At 33.0% G+C, this 17,115-nt stretch overlaps 1 long non-coding RNA gene across 1 annotated transcript; it reads right to left on the bottom strand.

Moving 5' to 3' along the window:
- Nucleotides 1–6,228: 6,228 nt before the first annotated feature.
- On the bottom strand, nt 6,229–13,579 carry LOC135225009 (uncharacterized). The gene is made up of 4 exons (XR_010316872.1): nt 13,422–13,579; nt 8,470–8,608; nt 6,665–6,814; nt 6,229–6,346 (listed from the first exon to the last, which is right to left on the bottom strand). It is a non-coding gene; the product is annotated as an uncharacterized LOC135225009 (long non-coding RNA).
- Between the last annotated feature and the right edge of the window lie 3,536 nt (nt 13,580–17,115).

Below are 17,115 nucleotides of genomic sequence, written 5' to 3'. Positions count from 1 at the left end.
TTCTGTATAATTTTTGTCCCCCAAAAACTGTAAAATGCCTGGACTAACATACACACACACACACACAGATGAGCTGATCAATGCATAGATAAATCAGTCAACTGGCAGGTAACAACCGAGTGAATCATTAAAAATATACAACAATGTAAATCATTAGAGAGATAGATGATAGAAAAAAATCATACGAAATAAGTTTAAACTGAAGCAACTTTCAGAGAGAGAGAGAGAGAGAGAGAGGTGGAAGGCAGGTGAAGGAAGAAAGGCCTTACCTTACCTTACAGACCTTACAGTTCGTTCGGGTTGCCCCAGGTCCCTCAGTGTGAGGCGCCTCTAATGTCTACCAGAGAGTTGCTAGTACATCTTCCGTATATTTTGCATCTTCCAATCTTGGATGGTCTGGGATGCAGTTTTAGATATTTGTCGAGCTTATTCTTAAACACATCTACGCTCACTCCTGATATATTCCTCAGATGAGCTGGCACGCATTGAATAAGTACGCTGCATTATCGGATGCTGGTGCGGTAGTGGATTAATGTTCTGTGTGCTTTCCTTATTTTTTCCTGGTATAGTTTTGGGCACTATTAATCTACCTCTGCTTGCTCTTTCTGATATTTTTAGTTCCATGATATTTTCTGTTTATTCCTTCTATCTGTTTCCATGCCTGAATTATCATGTAGCGTCTCTTCTCCTTTCTAGACATATAATTTTTAGGATGTAGTCTTTCCCAGTAGTCTAGGTCCTTAACTTCTTCTATTCTAGCTGTAAAGGACCTTTGTACACTCTCTATTTGTGCAATATCCTTTTGATAGTGTGGGTACCATATCATATTGCAATATTCAAGTGGACTACGAACATGTTTTATAAAGCATAATCATGTGTTCAGCTTTTCTTGTTTTGAAGTGCCGTAACAACATTCCCATTTTTGCTTTACATTTTGCCAACAGAATGGCTTATTTGATCATTGCATAACATGTTCCTATTCATCATCACACCAAGGTCTTTAACTGCTTCCTTATTTGTGATTGTCTCATTATTAGGTCCCCTATATGCATATAGCTTTCCTTCTCTGTCTCCATAATTTATTGATTCAAATTCATCAGAGTTAAATAACTTCCTATTTACCTCTGCCCAATCATATACTTTGTTAAGGTCTCTTTGTATAGCGTTCCTATCTTCATCACAAATAATTTCTCTACTTATTCTTGTGTCATCAGCGAAACTACTCACTACCGAATCCTTAACATTACTGTCTATGTCTTCAATCATAATACAAACAATATTGCAGCTAGCACACCGTACCTTGTGGCACACCGGATATTACCTTGGTTTCATCCGATTTCTCATCGTTTGCAATAACTATCTGTTTTTCTGTGTGTAAAAATTCTTTTAACCATCTTCCTACTTTATCTACGATATGTGTTTTCTAATTTTCTTTGCTAATATATTATGGTCTACTTTGTCAAAAGCTTTTGCAAAGTCTAGATAAACCACATCTGTTTTCATTTCCGCTTTTCATATTTTTGAATATGTTCTCACGGTGGACTAACAGTTGGGTTTGTGTACTTTTTCCGGGTACGAAAACCGTGTTGTCCTATATTAAACAAATTATTTTTTGATTAAATGTTTCATAATATTTTTCTTCATTACCCTTCATACACTTTCATAATATGTGATGTTAGACTCACAGGCCTATAATTACTTGCCTCTAGTCTTGATCCACTTTTGAAAGTAGGGGTGATATATGCTAATTTTGTGCTCATCATAAATCTTGCCTGTATCTACACTTTGTCTTAATAATATTGCAAGTGGCTTTGCGATAGAATGAACTACTTTCTTTAACAAAATAGCAGGGACTCCATCCGGCCCTGCAGCAGCTCCATTTTTAATTTCATTAATTGCCTGCACAATATCAGCTTCATTAATTTCTATGTCAGCTAAATATTCACTATTTTCGTCCCTTACTTCTATATCATTATCTTCATTATCTATTCTAGGGTGAATTCTCTCTTATATCGTTCTGCCAGTATGTTTGCAAATTTCTTTTTTTCATTCGTTAATCTCCCTTCAATTCTCAGAGGGCCTATTTCTATTCTTCTTTTATTCATCTTCTTCGCATATGAGTATAATAGTTTGGGGTTTTGCTTGATATTTAATAGGGTTTTTTCTTCCAAGTCCCGTTTTTCATTTTCTTTTGATTGTATAATCTTTTTGTTCTGCATTTTCTATCTTACTTTTTAGTTCTATAACTTTCCATGCATTTTTTTCTTTTGCAAGACCTTTTTTCCACTTTCTGATTTTCTGGAACAAGATCCTTCTGTCTCTTGTATGCATGAATGATGTTTACTTTTTCTTCTTCGGTATATATTTATCCACTATTTTCTCCAATATTTTATATAATATCTCCGTATTTACCCTTATGTCATCACTTAACGAAAATGTTATCCCAATCTTTGTTTAATTCTTCATTAATTTCTGACCATTTTATTTTTACCGTAGAAGTTGTATTTTCAATATCCTTCCCACTTTTTCATTTCTTGCTTATCTCTATTTTCACTTGCTTTGGAAATGAACTGTTAAATTCTATGACATTATGATCTGAAATACTCGCATTATAAACTATTATTTCTTTAACATAATTCATCTCGTTCACAAATACTAGGTCTAAAGTATTTTTCCTTTCTTGTTGGCAGGTGATTTATTTGTTGAATGTTGTATTCTAGTAGCATATCTAATAGCTTTTCAAATTGCCTCTTATCTTCTGCACTACTATTACTCTCTTTTTTATATGTATAAGTACAACCACAGTCTCCTATTCGTTCTTTCCTTCCATTCTACGAAAGGAAAGAAAGTTGAAGTCCACCAGATAGGAGAATAGTCCAGTCCTTGTGATTTCTACATATATCATCCAATTTTTTCAATTATTAAGTCAAACTCTTTAGTATTAGGAGGTCTATATATTACTATGTTCATCAATTTTTCAGATTCAAATTCTACCGCTATTAGTTCACATTCTGAGTTACTATATTTCTCATATATTTTTCCTTGTTTTTTTGTCTTTCCCATATATTGCGGTTCCCCCTTGATTCCTATTTTTTCTATCTGATCTATAAGTTTGGAACCCTTTATTTGATCATCATTCCCAGTCTCTTGGGAATACCAGGTTTCACTTATATTCATTATATCTATTTTCTTTTCATTTTGGGTTAGTTCTTTCTAAGTACTCTATTTTTCTTTTTGAGTTACTCGTAACTAAACCCTGCGCATTCATCACTATGATGGTTTGCGTGTTTTTTCTTCCTTCATTTAATATTGGTAGTAATAAGGATTTTCCCATGTCTCTTTCCTGTTCTGGTATGTTGTTCTTTTTTTCATTTCCAGAAATTCTGACATTAAAAAATCCAACTTTTCCATAATATTTGATCTTCCTTCATCATAATTATTCATTTTGTGTCTGAATCTGCAATTTTCTCCGTTTCTGCAATATCCTCTTGCATAATAAATACAGTTATTATCTCTTGAGTAGAATTTCGGAGCTGATGCTTTGAAATGCTGACACCTCTGCATATCTCATTGGTGGTTTTGCTTTTCTCTTTTACCTGATATTCTTGATTTCTCTCTTTATTTGTTTCTTTCTTATTTTGGATTTTATTACTTGGTTGGTTATTTATTTGATTATGATTCATGGCTACAGGGTGCATATATATTGCATTTTTTGTCGAACTTACATCCTTTTCCTTCTTTTAGGTTTTTACATATTTTTGGATGCAGATCTCTGCAATCATCCCCATAGCCATCTAAGTATGCACATTTACCATATATTTCATAGTTTTTGACATACCTTAGGATGTTGTAGTAACATCTTTCTCCAAATCTGCAATTCCCTCTTTTCAAAAGGTTGCAGATTTTGTCTTTCTTGTCTATTTTTTCCTCTTTCCCGTCATTGTGTAGATCTGGGTAGAGCCTCTTCGGGATTTGCTTTTCTGTTGTCATATCGTAATTTATTTCTTCGTAGGTATGCTACTTTATTGCCTCATATGTAGTATCAATGAGTATCTCTGCATCCATACTTTTATCTTGTTCTTTGTTTTCCTTATTTTTTTCTGTCATTTCATTTTTGTTTACTGGAGGAGGGGGGGTTGGGGGGAGAGGGTAGGCGGAGCTTTTTTATACTGTTGTGTTCGTATCCATTTCTGGCTAATCGAGTTTTTGCCTCTTTGTACAGGGGTAAGCGTCTTTATTCTTCACAAGTAGTGATTCATGATACTCTTATAAATTACGGCACTGGGTGTAATAAACTATAGCAAAATCTCGTACTGATACGAGAGTTCGTTACAGAGTTATTGCCAAAAAACGTGCTTGCACTGTCTGTGAAACCCATAGTAGTCCTACTTAACATGTAAGGTTTCCTTTCCCCATTCACAAAAAATAAAAAAGAAAAATAAAAAAAATAAAAACTTTACCAAGAACCCCAAAATAAAATAAAGGGAGCTTATGGTGGAAAGGCTAATCTCACACAATTTGTTGCGGTGCACTGTAGGCATTGCTTAATTTAAAGTTCTTTGCACTTTCCTTTGGCCCCTACCTGCAACCTCTTTCATTCTTTTTACTGAACTTCCGTTCATATTCTCTTTCTTCCATCTCACTTTCCACCATCTAAAACCTCTCGACTATCATTTTCCGTTACAGCGCTGAATGACCTCATAGGTCCCAGCGCTTGGTATTGGGCCAAAATTAGATATTACACCCCACACAATTTTTACATAAATACCTATTGGAAAATGTCATTAATTTGATTTTTAACATTCTTAAAAAAATTTTTATTCTATTCTTATTAATTTTTGGACGAAGCAGTCGATAACGCCCTTTCGTTTTATTCATTTTCTAGATTTGTTGTATAAGTAACATTAAGAAATGCGTAAGAATTACTGTTGATTTCTTATCATTTGTTTGCACATGCTTTGTTACTCTTAAAACGAAAATTTGTTTTAGTTTAAAATTTTCTTACTTACAAAGGCCATTGACATTTGAATTATTGCCCTTTGTTCTCCTTCCGCTCTTGCTTTGTCCCTTTATCGATTATCCCTTTTATATGGAATGTTATATTCCCTTCTCTTCTGAGGTGCCGAAATTTTAGGATATTAGTTTATTTGAGAAAGGGGGGGGGGGGGGGGGGGGGGGGGAGTTGCTTCAAATGTCGGGACTTAAATTTTGATGTTTTGGACTTCCTTGGCAATCATTCCAAGTGACGCCTTATGATATATTTTCTAATCAGTTATGACACAAATTTTGAAGGGATAACAAGGACCTGAATGGGCACGTCCATGCCCAAGGGTATTATCTGCAACCTCGAACCAAGGTACCTTCACTCTACGTAGTTATACAGAAGCTAGAAGCGGGTGGTGAGAGAGCTTAGCGCTCACTGTCAACACATATATATGCATTTTATTTTACCACATTGATATCTTAAACTCTCTAATTCCTCGCACACTATAAGTGTTGAAACCAGAGTGGAAATGAATGAATAATCTCTCCTTCCCAGAGGTTCTTCATTTGTTTCCCATCTTGACTTAAGGCTTATTGTGATCAGCCATTTGGTTATCTAAGTATAACAATGGATTTACATTATATCTTACAAATGATCATATCTTCCAGATTTTCTTTGGTTATATTCACGATTTTTACCTCTTACCATAGTAGATTCACATCACCCGCGCATCTAATGTCTAGACCCGTCCCTTACGACGCTCCTGATTGGCTCTTGATAAGCCAATGACAGGGCTGGAAACACTCAGTTTCTCTCGAGAGTTCACATAGGCAGGATGTATGTTCCACGTCTCCTGAGGGATACGTCTTTTTTTTCAGGAGAGGTGGATCCATACATCCTGCCTGTTGTGAGCTCTCGAGAGAGACTGAGAGTTTCCAGCCCTGTGATTGGTTTATCAACAGCCAATCAGAAGCGTCGTAAGGACTGGCCTAGACGTCAAATGCAAGGTTGATGTGAATCTACTATAGTACCAGTTGCGCTTTTAGAATTCCCTTCTAAGATTTTTTGAAGAAGGTCTAGTTAATTCACCAAAATCTGATGTCATTGGATAGTAACATGATAACTGAGCACAATCACTATTGGTAATACAGACCTTATAACTTTTTGATATCTTATACGTAAGGAATGGTAAGTAGGTTAAGAAAACTTCACGAAAATAAAAAATAATTTGAATTTTACTTCTGGAAGGAATTGATGCTTCACAAAGCGCAATCAGGCAATCAGAGTAATTTGCAGTATATCAAAAAACCATTTAGAATTTGCAGTCATATCCTCAGGGGCATCAGTGTCCTCCTTGGGAACCTAAAAGCGAAGAGAAAATGGACTTCAAGAATTGTACTTCTTGCTAGATATTGCAATAAGCGTAGATGAATTCTGGTTATCATACTGAAGATATCTTACTCACAGTTTTAGACTTGAATATATATATATATATATATAATATATATATATATATATATATATATATTATATATATATATACATACATACATACATATATATATATATATATATATATATATATATATATATTATATATATATGCACAAAATGGTTCTGTTTACATTTAAAAGCTGCAACTCATTTAGATTACTGATCTTGTTAATAAATTATACATACGTGGTCTAATCCTATCCACTGCAGTTCTTCTCGTCATCTCCACAATACAGTCCTGAATTCCATCGCAGACATATTGCTGTGGGATGCAAACTCCTCCGTCACACTGATAATACCCATTAGGGCAAGTCTCTGGTGTCTCTTCTAGCTTTGCTGTAGAATGATGAAAGAATGTCTTACTTGCATTTTCGTAATACGCGGCTACATAGATGAAGAATGTTCTATATGGCATCTTAGATGTCTTCCATGCTGAGTTGCGTACTGTGAAATTCTATTTGGTACCTTAAAACGAAAGTCAAAATCTAGGGACACCTTCATGGCTAAGTTTTTAACTTAGGTCAGAAAGATATTTCTAGTTCAGCGCTGCTCGATTACCGTGAAAGCCTATCTCTCTTTTCATCTAACAGTTACCATGACTTAGTCACAAGGACACGGACTCTTTCCATTTATAGTCATGCAGTGAAATGCAAATATTTCGTCCTTCGTTTTAAGACAGCATTAGTCACCATCTTGGCTCCTCGTCTTAGGGTTACTGGCTAACAAAACGGGTTGTGGGGGATAGACAATCCAAGGAAAATATCTTTCCTTAATCGAAAATTAAACTTCGTCAAAATTCTCGTGGGGGGAAACCATTCCTCGAGGCACTTAATCTTTTCATTATTGGATTCTGAAATTATAAGTTTTCATTCCTAATAAACTTGAGTGCTTATCGTTGCTCTTAATACAAACTTTCTTCTTTATTAACTTCGTTCAAAATTTCCTTGTTGTCACCCATTCGAGGCAAAATCTATTCTTAGTTTTCAATTAATCTTGGATTCTAAGTTTGTCATTTCCTATAACTTATGCTTACGTTGCACTTAATACAACTTTTCTTATTTCCTTACATTTCGTTCATTATTCAGATGAACGGAATGAAAATTATTTGACATTACAAGATGAGTAGCCCTGATGTGCGGTATTGATATTAAAGAGCTATTGCTATCACTTTGCAGAATAGACAGTTGAAAAGCTGACCGAAATTGTTTTTCATTGCCAGTGGCTTCTTCACCTTACCTTCAAACAGCTTAAATTAAATGACACAGATGAGAAAACAGGTTCGGATGACATTACTAGTAACCGCCGCTCGGCAAAGAAAATCTTCAACTGGTAATACTTTAGCGCCCTGACAAAATAGAAAAAGGAAAACAAATACCTTGACGAGTATGTTATTGTTAAATTATGCCTTCTCGTTATCGATGATCCAACCATAAAACATCAACGAATTAAATACTTTTCATTGATTATTTTCGATAATGTCAAGATGCTTCATTTTTAACTGCCCTACTGAGTATATATAAATATATAGCTATATATATATCTACATATATATATATATCTATATATATATATATATATATATATATATATGTGTGTGTGTGTGTGTGTGTGTGTGTGTGTGTGTGTTTGTGTGTGTGTGTGTTTGTTGTGGGTAGTGTGTATGTGAATTGCAATGTCCACTTCCCTAAAAGACAGATATTGAGCAGATATCTGATCAGAAGTTGGAAAGAAGATCATGAGTCAGGACGTCACTGCAATGTTAAGAACCCACAACAACTATAAACTAGAATTTCAATGTATTATATAATACCCTTATCTTAGCATGAGTATTGAATGTTGGAAGAGATCTTTGAGGTTCTGGCAGTAATACCAGTGTTCATGACATTTCATTAGTGCTATCTGAAGACCTTTAGGAACTACAAGGCCATAGTCATTAGACTTTTCTAAATCATGATAACTAATCAGACTTTTAAGGAAAGACTTATACTCACAACATCCTACTTCGTCATCTCCCATGATGCAGTCTTGGATTTCCGTCACAAAGCCTCAGTTCTGGGATGCAACGTCCTCCCTTGCATTCGTAATAACCCCCGGGACAGGTCTTTAGGCCAAGTTCGTCTTCTTGCTTGGCTAGAAATTGGTAGGTTATTTCATGATACAATTATCTTTATAGTATGAAAGTTATATTGAAACATTACATGAGCTTTTATCCTAAGCATATATATATATATATATATATATATATATATATATATATATATATATATATTATATATATATATATATATATATATATATATATATATATATATATATATATATATATATATATATATATATATATATATATATATATATATATATATATATATATATATATATATATATATTTGATGACCAACCGGGCACTGATGGGGAAAACTGCATGGCAGGCTACATGTATGGGGGAGGGAAAAAGGAAAGGGGAGGGGGAGTGGTAGGGAAGGGGTAGGTGGAAGGGAGGAGAGGTGGAGGGGGAGGGAAGGGGGTGGAGGAAGGGAAGGGAAAATGGAAGGGATAGGGAAGGGTTTGTGTTTGATGCTCCGATTGACAGTTCTAATATTTTCATTCAAACTTCACCCTTTGAACAGTCGGTGAACTGATGACTGTCTCTTTTATCCAGGTATCACTGTGATGACTGCCCCTTTTCCAGAAATTACTGCAGTAATGGTCCCTTTTATCCAGGTATTACTTAGGGATTGTTCCTTTCACCCAGTTATTAATGTGCTATCTGTCCCTTTCATCTAGGCATTAGTGTATTGACGGTCCATTTTATCCATGTATTACTGTGGTGGCTGAAAAGCATTTCAGTAATATTTTTCTATGGTCTCGAGTACATGAAATGAAGTATGATAAATCAGTAGAGTTTATTTACCACAAAAGTTGCAATGTGAATGGCAGAGGAGTGATGAAATTGAAGGGGGCGGGGTACGGGTGGTTTGAAACCTACCTTATTATCTAAGTTTTTTCAAATGATGTCCAAATACCAAATTTCGTCTAGATCGGTCAAGCAGTTCGGATTCCTATAGCAAACTAACATATAAACATTCACACACACACTCACACACACACACACACACACACACACACACACATATATATATATATATATATATATATATATATATATATATATAATATATATATATGTATATATAGTGTGTGTGTGTGTAGTATATACATACATGTTTATATATATATGTGTGTGTGTGTATGGAAATAATGAACACATTAGCACATGTTTTCATAGGAATTAATTTCTGGCTCACACCGAGAACAAACATCGGTCTCATGAGTGACACACCAGGGCAGTACTGACAGGCCTACCAAAAGTCATAATGAAGTTGGAACCTAAGCACTCCATACCTTAATATACTATATATATATATATATATATATATATATATATATATAAACATTACTTAGGTTATAAATATTCCGTTTGAATATTTATTTCCAGTTACACAATAGATGTAACTTTTCGAGTCAAGTAAAAAATGTAAGTTTTCTTTACCAGGCTTTTATGTTTTTTCTTTGAATGAAAAATGGATTCTTTACGTGACCACTTTCATAACCTTTTTTTTTTTGCAGCTGAAATATCGTAAGGCAACCAAGGGAGGTTGTGACATTTAGACATAGTTCATTTTTTAGAAAAGCGCAGAATACGCGGTTATTAAGTATATGTTCTCAAATGTTTGTGAAGGAACTTCTGAAGTTTTTCTTTTCTTTGAGCTTTGATTTACATATCTTTCAATGAAGCGTTGGTTATTTGTGGTACTAAAGTTAGAGAGAGAGAGAGAGAGAGAGAGAGAGAGAGAGAGAGAGAAAGAGAGTTTGGGGAGGTTAACCAATGACCTTATCATGTTATAAGAAATGTTGACACTGTTATTGACTCAGTCCATCTATTTGTCTCTCTATCTTTTTCTTCCTCAACTTCATAAAGTTAGTATTTCATTGCAGATTTCATCTTTCTTTTCTAGCCTTCTATAACTTCAGCTGTCTGTTTCCTTCGTTGTAATCTCGACGTTTGGAAAATACACAATATAAGAGTATGCTCTATTGTCTGAAAAAAAAACTTTCACAATATCTTATGCTCTCATTTTCATTTCGTTTGCAATGGCGCTGCATTTTAATCAGTTGATTAAATTATTATCTAAAGACGCCATTCTGCGAGGGCTATTAGTTAAAGATTTTCTTTTTTCTCTCGAAGACGAGAGTTTTTACAGCTGACCTCAGCTGCTTCCCGAGATAATAACCATAACTAGGCAGCAGCTGCAACTCGTTTCTCAACTCTTATCTGTTTAAATGAAAAATGAAATATAAAAAAAAACAAAAAAAATCCTCGGAAATTTAGTCATTAAGTTCATTCCCATCCTTTACAAGATATTCATGTTTCAATAACGCATGTTTGAAAGATTAATAAAATAAAGACTAAGAAGAAATTAAATGTAATATTAAAGTTAAGTATATCTTAGTTTTACCAGACCACTGAGCTGATTAACAGCTCTCCAGTAGGGCTGGCCCGAAGGATTAGATATTTTTTACGTGGCTAGGAACATTGGTACCTAGCAACGGACCTACAGCTTGTTGTGGATCCGAACCACACTGTATCGAGAAATGAACTTCTATCACCAGAAATAAATTTCTCTCGATTCCGCGTTGACCGAGTCGAGAATGTAATATAATAACGCAGGATAGGATTAAACACAATTTTTTTCCCCGTCCCTCACGTCAAATGATACGAGGCACTTACATCGTTCTTGCGAAGAACCACCTTTTTATTACGATTCCCAAGTCTCCGATAACGTTCCCCAACAGAGGGGCAAAAAATCATGAGATATTATGAAACGAAAATGATGATGCCGATCAAGCAATGAATAGATACTCGGAGGAATTCTGACAAGTTAGACGAATCTTGATGCTTTTCTTAATATAAGGAATATATTTGACATGGCAATCTTTTTTTTTTTTTTTTTTTTTTTTTTAAGAAAGAAAAAAATGAATACGAATTTTGATAAGTTCAAAATAAATTGTAATATCGTATAAGTTCAGCCAGTATGCTCATAAGACCATCGTAAACGATAATAAAGGTGCAAATTCCTTAAACTTGTCATTTCATTGCCCTTTTTTGTATATGAATCTAAAGTAGGCCATATTTGTAATTGTATCATTATCTCGTAAAACAAGTTTCATCCGATTTCAGAATGGAGTACGATTGATCTCCGTCTGCGTGTAGCATTTATTATCATTATTATGTAATAAGGTTCGGAATTTAAACCAGTTCGCTTGCTTGTATGGCGTTTTTACGTTGCATGGAACCAATGGTTATTCAGCAACGGGAGCCAACGGCTTTACGTGACTTCCGAACCAAGTCGAGAGTGAACTTCTATCACCAGAAATACACATCTCTCACTCAATGGAATGGCAGAGAATCAACTCGCGACCACCTGAGGTGGGACGCCAACACCATACCAACCACGCCACTGAGACGTTGTTTTATACCAGTTTGCTGACACGAAAAACGCTGTGCATAAACATCTCCCATCGTTATCGTAAGAACCCAGTTTTTCTGATAGTTTTTATTTGTTTTTCTTTTTTTTTCCTTTTTATTTTAAGGAACACCTATTCTTTGAAGTTTGATAACTATTCATTATTTATTGTACGATATATATAGCATAAACATCTCCCATCGTTATCATAAGAAACCAGTTTTTCTGATAGTTTTTATTTTTTTTCTATTTCTTTTAAGGACGATATTCTTTAAAGTTTGATAACTATTCAATATTTATGGTAAGATATATGTAAATTCATATCCCCATGTACTTTTTTTGTTAATTATTATTATTATTATATATTATATTCAGTAGATGAAACCTATTCATATGGAAAAAGTCCACAGGACAGGAGCCATTGACTTGGAATTCAAGCTTCCAATGGAAATGGTGTTCAATAGGAAGAATAGGAAGGAAGTAGGAGGAAGTACAGGGAAATACAGAAAGAAGGGATCTCACTTATTAAAAAAATAAAACATTAATTTAATAAATTGATCGCGTGAGATAAGTAGAAAAAATGAAATGGATAAACAAAAACACTTGATAATGTCTACCTCCCTGGAAGATCTACTTCTTCGTTGCAGTTTCAGCAGTTATTCTGCGAAATAGTTCAGGGTTGGATCCCCTGCGCAGAAGGAGGCAAATACGTTTAATCATTATAAAGTCAGAAAACTGTTCGCTGAGGGCACATCCTAGCACCAGAGTCGGTGGTAGGATAAAAATGAGCCCAAAAAAGTGGGGGGTAATCGAAAAAAGATAGTGTCATTAAAAACTTAGTGATTTTCTAAATCATTATCAGTATAGTAACAAAGGCCTGCCTGACCTGGTCTGTCGACCAGAGGGTGACGTGCTATAAATAACTTATTTTTCAGTCCTTGTTTCATTAACTATTAACATAGCAACTGTTTGTTTAGCACCAACTCGGTGCGTTGACCTGAGTTAGAAGGTTTATATCACGTCGCTTAATCCCTACAACTTCTTACCATGCTAAAGGTCTGCTTCATCAATGCACTGGGTGATAGTTGTAAGAGCACTGACTTACTCAGAGGGGAAATTGCCTGAACGCACAAAATAATTTCGTTTCTAGCAACATTATATTTATTTTCACACAATAATCGTGAGTCAAGGTTATGTTGAAGATCTGACATCCGAATCAATAATATCCTCTAGCGTATTGTGCAAGTGAGTTTATGTGAGATGTATTTAAAAATAAAACCGAATGAATGTACCTGGATAAGAAGCAACTTTCATGAACTTTGTCCCTGGTAATATGAACCGAAAAATAATAATGGAGTAAGTAGGAAAAATCATTGAGAAGGTGACCGAAAATACATTTAAAAAGAGGAACCTACCGAAAACTACACCGACAACAAGCAATAGCAGCAACGGACGTTGCATCTTGGAAAACAGAAATTATTGGTCGGAGTCTTGAAGATAACGGAGAGCGTCCTGCTGATAGGGCGAGAATCCCAGAACAAACCGAGGCGTCCTTCGTATTGTGTTTATATAAGCATCACACTGGACCAGATAAAGTCAGATATGTTTTTTCACCCATTTTTTTTGTTGTTGCTATCTACAGCGAGCTATTTCCGAATTGTTGTGCGATTTTCAACTTACGTACTCATATGTAACAGTTTTCACAAGAAGAATTTGCACTTCTATCATATACAAACACACACATTTTATATTTATATATATATATATATATATATATATATATATATAGATATATATATATATATGCATATATGTATATATGTATATACATACTTATAAATATATATATATATATATATATATATATATCTATATATATATATATATATATATATATATATATATATATATAGATATATATATATATATATATATATATATATATATATATATATATATATAGATATATATATATATATATATATATATATATATATATATATATATATATATATATATATATATATATATATATATATCTATATATATATATATATATATATATATATATATATATATATATATATATATATATATACACTAGGTAAGGGCAATATTCTTATGCTTCCTTTAAGATCAGTAAACACCACCTGTCTGTTAAAACTTATACATATCGATACGCACTGGCTTATTATCTGGTGCCCTTCATTTTTTTTTTTCCATTCCTAGACATTTCCTTGCACTTCTGACGACGCCGCCACAGATGCAGTGGACTCGTGGCAAAGCTGACTGTCAAGAAAGAATGAAGAAAAGGCGATATCATCAGTGCTTGTGAAAGACTTTGACAAAGCGCTCAGCTGTCGACGAAAGAATTTTCTCTAATTGCACCTGCTGGCTTCTCACACCGGAGTGACGAAATCTTTTTGAAGTATATTTTCGATTCCGCTGCAGTGCTCTGTTGGATGTATAAAAAATGAGCATCGTCAATAAAAACGAAGATTTAAATGGGATGCGCCGGTTAGGCTGTTGGCTAACATCAGAAAGGTATTATGGATCAAAATAGGATAGATCTGTTAAACTGGAAAAATATGAATTAGCTTAAAAGAAAACAAATATACAAACAAAAAAGATACATAAATAAATAAATAAAACAAAAAGGAAAAACGGGAAGTTGAAAACGGAAATGGAAAACGGAACCAAGCAGATTAGACTATTGGTTTTATTTTACTTATTTCAGAAACAATGAGCTCTTTTTCACCGAAGCGCAGACCTTATGAAATGCCCATGTTTTAATACAAATAAATGTTTACACCCATCATACATAAATACACACACACACACACACACACACAACACACATATATATATATATATATATATATATATATATATATATATATATATATATATACTATATATATAGATAGATATATCTATATATATATATATATATATATATATATATATAGATATATAGATCTATATCTATATATATATATATATATATATATATATATATATAGATAAGATATATAATCTATATATATATATATATATATATATATTATATATATGATATATATATTCTATCTATATATATATATATATATATATATATATATATATATATATATATAACGTATATATATATATATATATAATTATATATATATATATATATATATATATATATATCTAGACAGATATATATTTCATATATATATATATATATATATATATATATATATAATATATATATACATATATATAAATTATATATATATATATATATATATATATATATATATATATATAAATAATTATATATTGCTACTTTCAAAATGTATATATCCCCTCTTTGACTGCATAAAATGTTAGAATTACATTTTGCAACATTTTTTCAGATTCCTAGATAGCTTAGAGATAGGATGTTTTTGTAAATGTGGTTCAGATTTCGCATACATAATGTAAAAGAATATATAACGTAAAATGTAGAAAGAGAGAGAATATCTGTCCGTTCAAAGCTAGAGTAGTTTTTCCTAATCTGTCAACACGTTTGGTTAGGGACCTTGAGTCTTCATTGTGTTTTGGGATTCTGTCATCATGTATGATAAAGGACTTCTGCTTCGATCGATTGAGTCGCGTACGTGTCTTTTTTTAACAGACTGGTCTCGTACGTGTATGTCTTTGCCGAGTGCCACGTGCAGATTACACATTTTGTATGTAAAGTTGAGTAAGATTTCAAAGCTTCTAGAAAGAATGTTGCCCAAAACATTTTGTGTCATCTCCCCTGTCCAGCTTCCGTAAGGGAGAAGCTTTTCATTCGGGCGTAGATTCTCAAAGCGATCACATCTCTCTCTCTCTCTCTCTCTCTCTCTCTCTCCCTCTCTCCATCGCATAGAACTTTTGATTTTAAAGTAACGTATCGATTTTGTACTTATTGAATGGTCACTCGGAACTTGAGAATTTCAGATTTGATATTTCTTAGAGTTTATTTAGTGTTATTTAGTGTTTTTTGTGGAATCTGAACAAACATTGTTGTTGTAACGGCGCCTGGTTTTATGAAAGTGTGAAACAAGCTGCAGCAATGGTATACCAAAAAGGTAAAGTGTGTTTATATTTTTATTAGTTGCAACTAATAATCTGATAGGAACAGAGGTTTGGTAAGAACTAATAACTAATTACTGATAGGAACAATGGTTAGGTAACAACTAATAACTTATAACTAATAACAGATGGTTACGAAGGTTTGGTATAAACTAATAGTTACAATGGTTTGAGTGAAATTTACATTTTTACACATTGCAAATTTTTGTTTTGTGTTTGTTTATTTTTTGTGCATTTATTCATTTTTCTTCTTGAAGTGTGTTCTTTTTATTTTGTTTATTTTCTGTGTGATTAATACTTTTCAAATTTTGGTATTTTCCACATTTTTCTGTATTTTCGTTTACATTCACAATTAATTGACTTAGTTATTTTTTATTGCTTAATCATTGCACATTTAATTAAATTTAACACACTTGTGGGAATTAATTTTGTTAATTTGCATTTACTTAGAATTCCTTTGTTTTTTCAAATTTTATTGTTGTTTAGCACTTGTGAATTAATTTCCAAATTTCAATTATTGCCTAACACTTTTGAATTTTGATTGAATTAATTTTCTTGAATTTGTGATAAATTAATATTGATTTAATACTGATTCAAGAATAATTAAACTTTACTTTGTTTTCAAGTAATAGTAATTTTTCCCTGATATTGTGAATTTCATTTATAAATTTTGAGTTTAATAATAAATTTTTGTATTTAAAATTTTTATAAGTGTTTTCATTTCTAACCAGTATATTTGCATTTGATTATGTTGATGTTAGGTAGAAACATAGAGTGGTAATTGATCTGTTTTTCCTTCAATTAATTTGAAGTGACTTACAACTAGGGAAATACTTAGACTTTTAAAGTTGTTGATGGAGTGATGCCCTTTGATTAATTTAATTACTTACAAGATTACCTCACACCTGTTTTGAATGAACTTAGTCTGATTGCTGCAAGACTGGTAAGTTGTTAAGGGATCACTGTTGCCTTTAGAGTATTCAGTCGTTTAGTACCTGTGAT

This window comes from Macrobrachium nipponense, chromosome 12, assembly GCF_015104395.2.
Source record: "Macrobrachium nipponense isolate FS-2020 chromosome 12, ASM1510439v2, whole genome shotgun sequence".
In the NCBI taxonomy this organism is placed as follows: domain Eukaryota; kingdom Metazoa; phylum Arthropoda; class Malacostraca; order Decapoda; family Palaemonidae; genus Macrobrachium; species Macrobrachium nipponense.
Note: the sequence above shows the minus strand (reverse complement) of the source record. Positions and strands in the feature narration are given on the sequence as shown.